The following is an 11,576-nucleotide window of genomic DNA, read 5'->3' on the forward strand; positions in this document are numbered from 1 at the left end:
TAAATAACAAGACATCCCTCTAAATAACAAGACATCCCACTAAATAACAAGACGTCCCTCTAAATAACAAGACATCCCTTTTAAATAACAAGACATTCCTCTAAATAACAAGACATCCCTCTAAATAACAAGACATCCCTCCAAATAAAAAGACATCCCTCTAAATAGCAAGACATCCCTCTAAATAACAAGACATCCCTCCAAATAACAAGATATCCCTCTAAATAACAAGACATTCCTCCAAATAACAAGACTTCCCTCCAAATAAGAAGACATCCCTCTAAATAACAAGACATCCCTCTAAATAACAAGGCATCCCTCTAAATACCAAGACATCCCTCTAAATATTAAGACATCCCTCCAAATAACAAGACAACCCTTTAAAAAACAAGACATCCCTCTAAATAACAAGACATCCCTCTAAATAACAAGACATCCCTCTAAATATTAAGACATCCCTTCAAATAACAAGACATCCCTCTAAATATTAAGACATCCCTCTAAATAACAAGACATCCCTCTAAATATTAAGACATCCCTTTAAATAACAAGACATCTCTCTAAATAACAAGACATCCCTCTAAATAACAAGACATCCCTCTAAATATTAAGACATCCCTCCAAATAACAAGACATCCCTCTAAATATTAAGACATCCCTCTAAATAACAAGACATCCCTCTAAATATTAAGACATCCCTTTAATTAACAAGACATCTCTCTAAATAACAAGACATCCCTCTAAATAACAAGACATCTCACTAAAAAACAAGACATCCCTCTAAATAACAAGACATCCCTTTTAAATAACAAGACATTCCTCTAAATAACAAGACATCCCTCTAAATAACAAGACATCCCTCCAAATAACAAGAAATCCCTCAAAAAAGCAAGACATCCCTCTAAATATTAAGACATCCCTTCAAATAACAAGACATCCCTCTAAATAACAAGACATCCCTCTAAATAACAAGACATCCCTCTAAATAAAAAGACATCCCTCTAAATAACTAGACATCCCTCCAAATACCAAGACATCCCTCTAAATAACAAGACATCCCTCTAAATAACAAGACATCCCTCTAAATAACAAGACATCCCTCTAAATAACAAGACATCCCTCTAAAAAACAAGACATCCCTCTAAATATTAAGACATCAATCTAAATAACAAGACATCCCTCCAAATAACAAGACAACCCTCTAAAAAACAAAAAAACCCTTTAAATAACAAGACATCTCTCTAAAAAACAAGACATCTCTCTAAATATCAAGACATCCCTTTAAATAACAAGACATCCATCTATATAACAAGACATTCCTCTAAATATTAAGACATCCCTCTAAATAACAAGACATACCTGTAAATAACAAGACATCCCTCTAAATAACAAGACATCCCATCTAAATTACAAGACAACCCTCTAAAAAACAAGACATCCCTCCAAATAACAAGACAACCCTCTAAAAAACAAGACATCCCTCTAAATAACAAGACATCCCTCTAAATAACAAGACATCACTCTAAATATTAAGACATCCCTCCAAATAACAAGACAACCCTTTAAAAAACAAGACATCCCTCTAAATAACAAGACATCCCTCTAAATAACAAGACATCCCTCTAAATATTAAGACATCCCTTCAAATAACAAGACATCCCTCTAAATATTAAGACATCCCTCTAAATAATAAGACATCCCTCTAAATATTAAGACATCCCTTTAAATAACAAGACATCTCTCTAAATAACAAGACATCCCTCTAAATAACAAGACATCCCACTAAATAACAAGACATCCCTCTAAATAACAAGACATCCCTTTTAAATAACAAGACATTCCTCTAAATAACAAGACATCCCTCTAAATATTAAGACATCCCTCTAAATAACAAGACATCCCTCCAAATAAAAAGACATCCCTCTAAATAGCAAGACATCCCTCTAATAAACAAGACATTCCGCTAAATATTAAGACATCCCTCTAAATAACAAGACATCCCATCTAAATTACAAGAAAACCCTCTAAAAAACAAGACAACCCTCTAAAAAACAAGACATCCCTCTAAATAAAAAGACATCTTAGACACAAGTGTGTACAAGGTTGTACAAGTGTGTACAAGGTTGTACAAGTGTGTACAAGGGTGTACAAGTTTGTACAAGTGTGTACAAGTTTGTACAAGTGTGTACAAGTTTGTACAAGGTTGTACAAATGTATACAAGGGTGTACAAAAGTGTACAAGGGTGCACAAGTTTGTACAAGGGTGTACAAGTGTGTACAAGCTTGTAGAAGTGTGTACAAGCTTGTACAAGTGTGTACAAGGGTGTACAGGTTTGTACAAGGTTGTACAAGTGTTTACAAGGGAGTACAAGTATGTACAAGAATGTACAAGTTTGTACAAGTGTGTACAAGTGTGTACAAGGTTGTACAAGTGTGTACAAGGTTGTACAAGTGTGTACAAGATTGTACAAGTGTGTACAAGGTTGAACAAGTGTGTACAAAGGTGTACAAGTGTGTACAAGGTTGTACAAGTGTGTACAAGGTTGTACAAGTGTGTACAAGGTTGTACAAGTGTGTACAAGGTTGTACAATTGTGTACAAGGTTGTACAAGTGTGTACAAGGTTGTACAAGTGTGTACAAGGGTGTACAAGTGTGTACAAGCTTGTACAAGTGTGTAAAAGGGTGTACAGGTTTGTACAAGGTTGTACAAGTGTTTACAAGGGTGTACAAGTATGTACAAGAATGTACAAGTTTGTACAAGTGTGTACAAGTTTGTAAAAGGTTGTACAAGTGTGTACAAGGGTGTACAAGTGTGTACAAGGGTGCACAAGTGTGTACAAGGGTGCACAAGTGTGTACAAGGGTGTAAAATCGTGTACAAGCTTGTACAAGTGTGTACAAGGGTGTACAGGTTTGTACAAGGTTGTACAAGTGTGTACAAGGTTGTACAAGTGTGTACAAGGGTGTACAAGTTTGTACAAGTGTGTACAAGTTTGTACAATTGTGTACAAGTTTGTACAAGGTTGTACAAATGTATACAAGGGTGTACAAAAGTGTACAATGGTGCACAAGTTTGTACAAGGGTGTACAAGTGTGTACAAGCTTGTACAAGTGTGTACAAGCTTGTACAAGTGTGTACAAGGGTGTACAGGTTTGTACAAGGTTGTACAAGTGTTTACAAGGGTGTACAAGTATGCACAAGAATGTACAAGTTTGTACAAGTGTGTACAAGTTTGTAAAAGGTTGTACAAGTGTATACAAGGGTGTACAAGTGTGTACAAGGGTGCACAAGTGTGTACAAGGGTGTACAATCTTGTACAAGCTTGTACAAGTGTGTACAAGGGTGTACAGGTTTGTACAAGGTTGTACAAGTGTGTACAAGGGTGTACAAATGTGTACAAGGATGTAAAAGTTTGTACAAGTGTGTACAAGTTTGTACAAGGTTGTACAAGTAAGTACAAGTTTGTACAAGAATGTACAAGTGTGTACAAGGTTTTACAATTATGTAAAAGGTTGTACAAGTGTGTACAAGCTTGTAGAAGTGTGTACAAGCTTGTACAAGTGTGTACAAGGGTGTACAGGTTTGTACAAGGTTGTACAAGTGTTTACAAGGGAGTACAAGTATGTACAAGAATGTACAAGTTTGTACAAGTGTGTACAAGTGTGTACAAGGTTGTACAAGTGTGTACAAGGTTGTACAAGTGTGTACAAGGTTGTACAAGTGTGTACAAGGTTGAACAAGTGTGTACAAAGGTGTACAAGTGTGTACAAGGTTGTACAAGTGTGTACAAGGTTGTACAAGTGTGTACAAGGTTGTACAAGTGTGTACAAGGTTGTACAATTGTGTACAAGGTTGTACAAGTGTGTACAAGGTTGTACAAGTGTGTACAAGGGTGTACAAGTGTGTACAAGCTTGTACAAGTGTGTAAAAGGGTGTACAGGTTTGTACAAGGTTGTACAAGTGTTTACAAGGGTGTACAAGTATGTACAAGAATGTACAAGTTTGTACAAGTGTGTACAAGTTTGTAAAAGGTTGTACAAGTGTGTACAAGGGTGTACAAGTGTGTACAAGGGTGCACAAGTGTGTACAAGGGTGCACAAGTGTGTACAAGGGTGTAAAATCGTGTACAAGCTTGTACAAGTGTGTACAAGGGTGTACAGGTTTGTACAAGGTTGTACAAGTGTGTACAAGGTTGTACAAGTGTGTACAAGGGTGTACAAGTTTGTACAAGTGTGTACAAGTTTGTACAATTGTGTACAAGTTTGTACAAGGTTGTACAAATGTATACAAGGGTGTACAAAAGTGTACAAGGGTGCACAAGTTTGTACAAGGGTGTACAAGTGTGTACAAGCTTGTACAAGTGTGTACAAGCTTGTACAAGTGTGTACAAGGGTGTACAGGTTTGTACAAGGTTGTACAAGTGTTTACAAGGGTGTACAAGTATGCACAAGAATGTACAAGTTTGTACAAGTGTGTACAAGTTTGTAAAAGGTTGTACAAGTGTATACAAGGGTGTACAAGTGTGTACAAGGGTGCACAAGTGTGTACAAGGGTGTACAATCTTGTACAAGCTTGTACAAGTGTGTACAAGGGTGTACAGGTTTGTACAAGGTTGTACAAGTGTGTACAAGGGTGTACAAATGTGTACAAGGATGTAAAAGTTTGTACAAGTGTGTACAAGTTTGTACAAGGTTGTACAAGTAAGTACAAGTTTGTACAAGAATGTACAAGTGTGTACAAGGTTTTACAATTATGTAAAAGGTTGTACAAGTGTGTACAAGGTTGTACAAGTGTGTACAAGGTTGTACAAGTGTGTACAAGCATTGACTATACACCTCTACTAGATTGAACATGTAATGCATTTAGTTGATAACCAGATAGCGGTGCGGAGCAACGCAACCTATCGTCATATAACGGAAACATGTGTTCTGTCTGGTGCTGCCCCCGCGCGGAGAATGTGAAAGCTACTAGCACTAGCACACTACAATGAGAGACGAGACTGACTAGTCGGCGCTCGGCTCGGCAGTCGCCGGGGCCGATGACGGCGGAAGGGATGTAAATAAATAAAACTATCACTTCCATTATCTCACCCACACGGGCTCAACGTCGAGTGACATAACTCTGGCCTCTGACACTGCTGACACTGTGTTCATGTAAGGATAGTCAGCTGTTACTATGCAACTTTTGTTAATGAAACATTAAACCATTAAACAAAAGTATCAACTGACTTGATGTTTTCAACATGACACGGTTCGGGAACGCCTCACCATTAATAAATAGATTATTTCAACACCGGATACACATTTTAAAATGAACCTTTCATTAACTGTACTATACAATATAAAATGGCAAAAATCAACATTAGTAAATCTAGTTATGTAACAGCCTGCTGTACACTATTGATTAGTTAAAAAGTTAAAAATATTGATTACACTATTGATTACACTATATTGGTTACACTATTGATTAGTTAAAGAAGTGTTAAAAATATTTGCTTAGACGCTATTTCTAATTAATTTTAACAGAGTAATTATGATACTTATTTTTTATGAGAAATAGCTACAATGAGTCAAAACCACAGATTTGAATTAGGGGACTAGGCATGTGTAAGTAGTCCGTTCCCTGACGGTGTAGGGTGCGAGTTGCCCCGTCTCAATTCGTTGGGACATGACATGCCGCTCGCTACCTTTGAGTGACGTGTCATAAAGTTTTTGTGCCATCTCCTTCATCCCTTAGTTTGACGCCAAAATGTTAAAAGCTGTATTGTTGCCAAACTTCAGTTCGCAAATGTTTGAGCACGGCGACGGTCGTAACGGTTGTGCACGTCGTCGTTAGTTTTGACCGGTGTGTCGTGTCGATTTCGAGTGCGTGTGTTTAACGTATGTTGGTGAAAACGTAGGGACTTTTTTATTTACTGTTTCAGAATTGGTGACGAATACTTCTAGGTATTGTTCCATGGGTCAAAATAAAACTCCCAAGTTAATGAGAATGTAAGTTATAAGAGCCTACCAACGTAGGCATCCACTATTTTTCATTTTTATATACTAATTTATGTTTATTAACTTAGTCCAACGATCCACACATAAATTTACGTAAGGTATTCCTTTGCGTTAAAATTTTGGCCGACTGGGAAGTCGTAGAACGACGGGGACGGGAGACAGATCAAATTGAAGGTCCCTATCTCGTGACAGCCTTTAAAGAAATTGTGAACTCCCGAAAGTTTTAACACACATTTAGATCTAACGTAAAATGCTCTCCATAACAATATCATTTAAATTCGTTTATCGCTGATTATTGTTTACTTCAGTACAACTTAAAATTATTTATAACATAGCAAATAAAGTCAATGTCATTGCGCTATAACCGACACTAGTAAAATTTGGATTACCTTTTTGCCAACTAATTCTGCAATCTACTGTATACAACCTTTGACTATACGTATAGTCAATGATACAACTATATAAGATATATGAAACTAAGAATAACGTGACATATAAAATTTATACTATTTTGTTATGACTTAGAATGTTAAAATCAATTATTTTTCCTGTGCAATTTGCAAATTTTTGTATTTTTATGTAAATGTTTTAATCGTGTGATAACTTGTAAAACTTGTAAAAGCATATTTTAGTGAAATTATAATCAGCCAAATTGAAATTCGCTCAGTCTATAGATTTTCTGTGGCAGTATATTACTGTTTACACAAAAAATCTAAAAAATAAACCTCATAAAACTCAGGAAGGGCCCAGGTTGACACGGCAATGACTATAGAATCTTTATTCCCTATATCCATGAATGGTTTCGTTTACAACGAATTATTCCCTGTAAAATATTAATACAGCATTTCACAAATATTAGAACAGACTCAGTATAATAGATCATAAACATAAACAAATTAAGTAATATACTAATGGAATTACATTAACATATGGTTTGACAGCTCCATTTCAGTAATGTTAAATTTAAGTAATGTTGCCCTCTCGTGCAGTATTTAATATGTTTGAACCAGCTGTGTGGAATTATGAAATCAAAATTCATTTGACAGTTAGTTATGCCTGTTTAAATTTTTATAAACTTATAAACTTTCAGGGCTTTTTGGAGTTTTGGTTAGCAGCTATCGCAGACATTTCAAGGACTTGCTTTAACTACGTATAGTCAGACATATGTATTCAATGCTTATACCTCATATTATAATCATCATATTATCTGATATGATAAATACATACGTACATGGTTTTAACAGTTTATCCTGCAATTCGGTGTAACGGTAAATTCGTTGGATATGTATGTATAAATTTTAAACACGCGTTTTGAACAGAAGTATTCCCTGTAAAATATTGTTACAGCATTTCACAAATATTAGAACAGACTCAAATAGATCATAAACATAAAATAAAGTTGTCATTGGAAAGAGCGTAACGTGAAGTTGTGCAGGAAACTTTCTGTTTAGGGAAATAATTAGAGAGTGAGGCCGTGGGGCCCTTTAAAGTTTCGTATTTTTCCATAAGATTAACATGGGAAACAAATATTGTTATGAAACTCCAGCTGTTGTCAGAAATTAAAAGTGAGAAAAAGGATATATGTTAATTGTAAACACAGTCAATAAGTTTGCAAATTTAACAGTTAGTTTGCTACAAACATTTACTTACTTGGTTGAAATGAAATATTTACTATTTGAATTTTGGGTTGGCGTAAATATTACAATGAAAAATACCCCCGCCGCAGCAAACCTGCCGACTAAGCGAATTTCCATTTGTCTTAATTGATTTTCAATTAAATATATTTTAATAACATTAAGTTTAACGAGTACCTAGGTTTGCTGCTACAAGGAAACTAATAAAGTGTGTTTTTTTGTAAAATATTGATAGCTTAGTACAAAATAAATAAATTTGATCAAAATACAAAATACATCCATAAACAAGCAAACTACAATATTTTACAATAATCTCCATAAGAATAACATGGGAATTATAAATTTAAATTTTTTTAAATTTTCTCCGTTACTATTAACCGAACAAAAATACTTTTATATACTAAATTAATTGTTTTTTTAAGCTCTTTAAAAAGGTCTTAAGAGAAATTGGGAAATTTTGTGTTTTGAGGGTCAAAAGTGAGAAAAACCAATTTTTACCCCATAAAACCCCCCGTAAAGCCCCGTTCCCATGGTCCGATCATGCTGGTTCGCGAACTCATTCAAGTTTATCCCGCTTTACACTTTTAAACCAAATTTCATCAAAATCGGACAAAAATTACTCAAGTTATCGCGTTCACGGACGTATATATATAAGTCCATATATATGTATATATATATATATATATATATATATATATATATATCTACATATATAAAAATTTGAACGAATGGTGTTTTTGGCCTCTGGGGACATCAAAATGAAAAAGTAAATCGGTCCCGGGTCTAGGTCTTACCGTGCCACCTACGGTAATAGCTACTTCCCTATAGGGAAATTCGCTAAAACGAGAAAGCCTGGATAAATTGTTATACTAAAAAGAAAACTGAATTAACACTGTGCTGCATTTCTTAGTAATCATTGAAAGAGCCGATTTGCAAACTATGGAAACATAAAAAAGCCATAGAACACCACCAAGGAAAAGAAATAGAAATAATGAGTTTTTTTTTATACAGGGTGTCCCAGAACTCTCTACCAATATTTTAGGGCATTGCTCCTGAGTAAGAAACATACCTAAATATCATATTTAAATTGTCCGGAAGTCCTTAGTTACTCACACAGCCGCCATTTTGTTTTTTCCATTTATTAATTTTTTTTCTAAAGAATGGTTAAACATACGAAATGGAAACTTTGCACAAACATTAATGACAACTAGACAAAGCTACAAAAAAATTATGAAGATTTTTCAAATTCATAAAACAAAATGGCGACCATTTAAAGTGTTGTTTCTTAAATAGCTCAAAACCCGTTGATTTTATAAAAATTTTAAATGGTTGCCATTTTGTTTTATGAATTTGAAAAATCTTCATAATTTTTTTGTAGCTTTGTCTAGTTGTTCTTAATGTTTGTGCAAAGTTTCCATTTCGTATGTTTAACCATTATTTAGAAAAAAAAATAATAACTGAAAAAACAAAATGGCGGCTGTGTGAGTAACTAAGGACTTCCGGACAATTTAAATATGATATTTAGGTATGTTTCTTACCCAGGAGCAATGCCCTAAAATATTGGTAGAGAGTTCCGGAACACCCTGTATAATCTTTTTTATATAAATGTTGATTAAATCGATCTGTTATGTAAATCTTGAGTATTCCATAATCTTTGAGTCGAATCTTTTAAATTCATCAAAAATTATTACTGTTATTTGTTTTAAAATATCGTCTGTAACACTTAGCAATTGCTCGATTTCGAGCAACAGGGACACTAGTATTTATATATTTCAAACTCATCAAAGTATTTAATAAATTTCCTTTCGCACAGTACTGTAGAATTTGGAGACCATCATTTGTATCCAGCATATAAATTGCTTATTATTGTCAACAATTTTTAATGGGAATCTCAATTATGAATACCATTATATTTTATAAACTCTCCTCCGTCACTACAATTAGTCCAATATCAGCTTTTGATAACACAGACGACAATCCAGAGACGTCTTTCCGTCATAACCTGATTCAATTTACTTCCAGTCCTGCCCGCGGCAATAGTCAATGGCAATATGTACACGCGTGAACTGATAGGCCTATCTGTTATCGTTTCATCTTTTGTGTACATACGGATTGTCTGACGGATTTCAACCATTATTAGTCATAAAAGGCAATCCTGGGGCATCCTGGCAATTAATAAAAGTCAATTTTTTGAGCATTTTCACGAACTGCTCCCCTTAAGCCCTGTACAAATTAACGTCACCTATATCCCGCGTTAGGTACGTTATAACATTAACTGTTGTATTAATAGTCAAAGATTATAATAATATATTGAACAGTTACCGTACTGTGTTGGAGTAGGGCAATTCACCGAGTATATTTGTTGTACGTTTAGAAGACGTTGTCTATTGCATTTTTATTTAATAGTCTATATATTTCATTACTTAAGGAGAGGGCTCAGTAGTGACTCAGCAAATTTCAATTTTACAGATTAGCCTACAGTTTTAATTTGATCGAACGAGGTGAGATTGGTTTGATAGGAAACAAATCAATTTATATTTTTGTGACATACCTTCTCTTTAAACTGATATGCTATTTTGACCCTAACAACAATATTCGTATCCGCTACAAGTTCTGAAACAGCCTTTCAAATTCAAATTGAAGTTGTATCGGTCGTGAATGGGTCCGAAATCACAGGCCTGTTATATAATAACGTAACACATAATATCATGAGTTATCTTTTTATAGTGTAAATATGTAAAATAACTAAACTAGGACTAAAGTTGTCAAAAATGGCAAGTGTTTACAAACAGAAAGGAAGCAAGTGTGCTTTTGTAGGCTGTGAAGCTAATAAGAGAGACAATCCTGACCGAATATTTTTTCGTTTTCCTGTTAGACAACGTGATGTTTTTAATAAATGGATTTTGAACTGTGCGAATGAGACATTGGAAGGACTAAGTGAGTCGCAATATGCGAATAAATCAGTTTGCGATAGGCATTTTACACGATCTTGTTTTACAAGTGACATGCGAACAAGGTTACTACCAAACGCTGTCCCAACTTTGCTTGACATTACAACACCAGCCACTGAAACAACCCCAGTTTCCAGCAGTGGATCATCCACATCCCTATTTTACTCAACTTCAACCTACATTTCAACTTCTGAAGCCTTGTCATCTTCAACATCACCATCATGGTCAGTTACTTCAAGTACCTCAGCTTTCCTCGGAGCTGGACCCTCCTCTGCCTGGACAGATAGTCGTCCCTACACCTCTTCAACACCATTACCTGCAACTTACTTGGCAGTGCCACCCTCCTCTACCCCCTCTTGGACAGTTTCTCACCCCTCCACCTCTTCAAAACCATCACCTGCAACTTACTCAGCAGTGCCACCCTCCTCCACCTCATCTTGGACAGTTTCTCACCCCTCCACCTCATCAGCACCATCACCTGCAACTTACTCAGCAGTGCCACCCTCCTCCACCTCATCTTTGACAGTTAATCATCCCACCACAGTTAGCCACTATACCACCTCATCAACATCATCACCTCCAGGTAGCTTAGGAATGCCACCCTCCACTGGCTGTAGAGTCACTCCAGGAGTATCAACCCTTTCCTGTGACAGACCAAAAAGGAAGCATATTGAAGAAACACCCAGAAAGAAGAAACTAAGACAACGTTTGAAAACATACCGCTCAAAAAACCAAAAACTGAGTGTAAAAATCAAGTGATTAAGTAACAAGACGAATAAACTTACCAAACAAGAAATTTACAAATCAGCTTCTGACGTTATTAATAATAAGTTCTTCAACACTCTTCTTGGAATGCAAATGATACGTAAACGTGGTACTATGTGGCGTGAGGACGAAAAGCGGCTAGCTATAGAAATGTTTTACAGGTCACCCTCTTTATATAACAACTTAAGAGATTGTAAGAAAGTGAATTTACCTGCCAGACAAACAA

The sequence above is a fragment of the Macrosteles quadrilineatus genome, unplaced genomic scaffold, assembly GCF_028750875.1.
Source record: "Macrosteles quadrilineatus isolate MER2022 unplaced genomic scaffold, UCM_ALF_1.0 Scaffold_43__1_contigs__length_1020713, whole genome shotgun sequence".
In the NCBI taxonomy this organism is placed as follows: Eukaryota; Metazoa; Arthropoda; class Insecta; order Hemiptera; family Cicadellidae; genus Macrosteles; species Macrosteles quadrilineatus.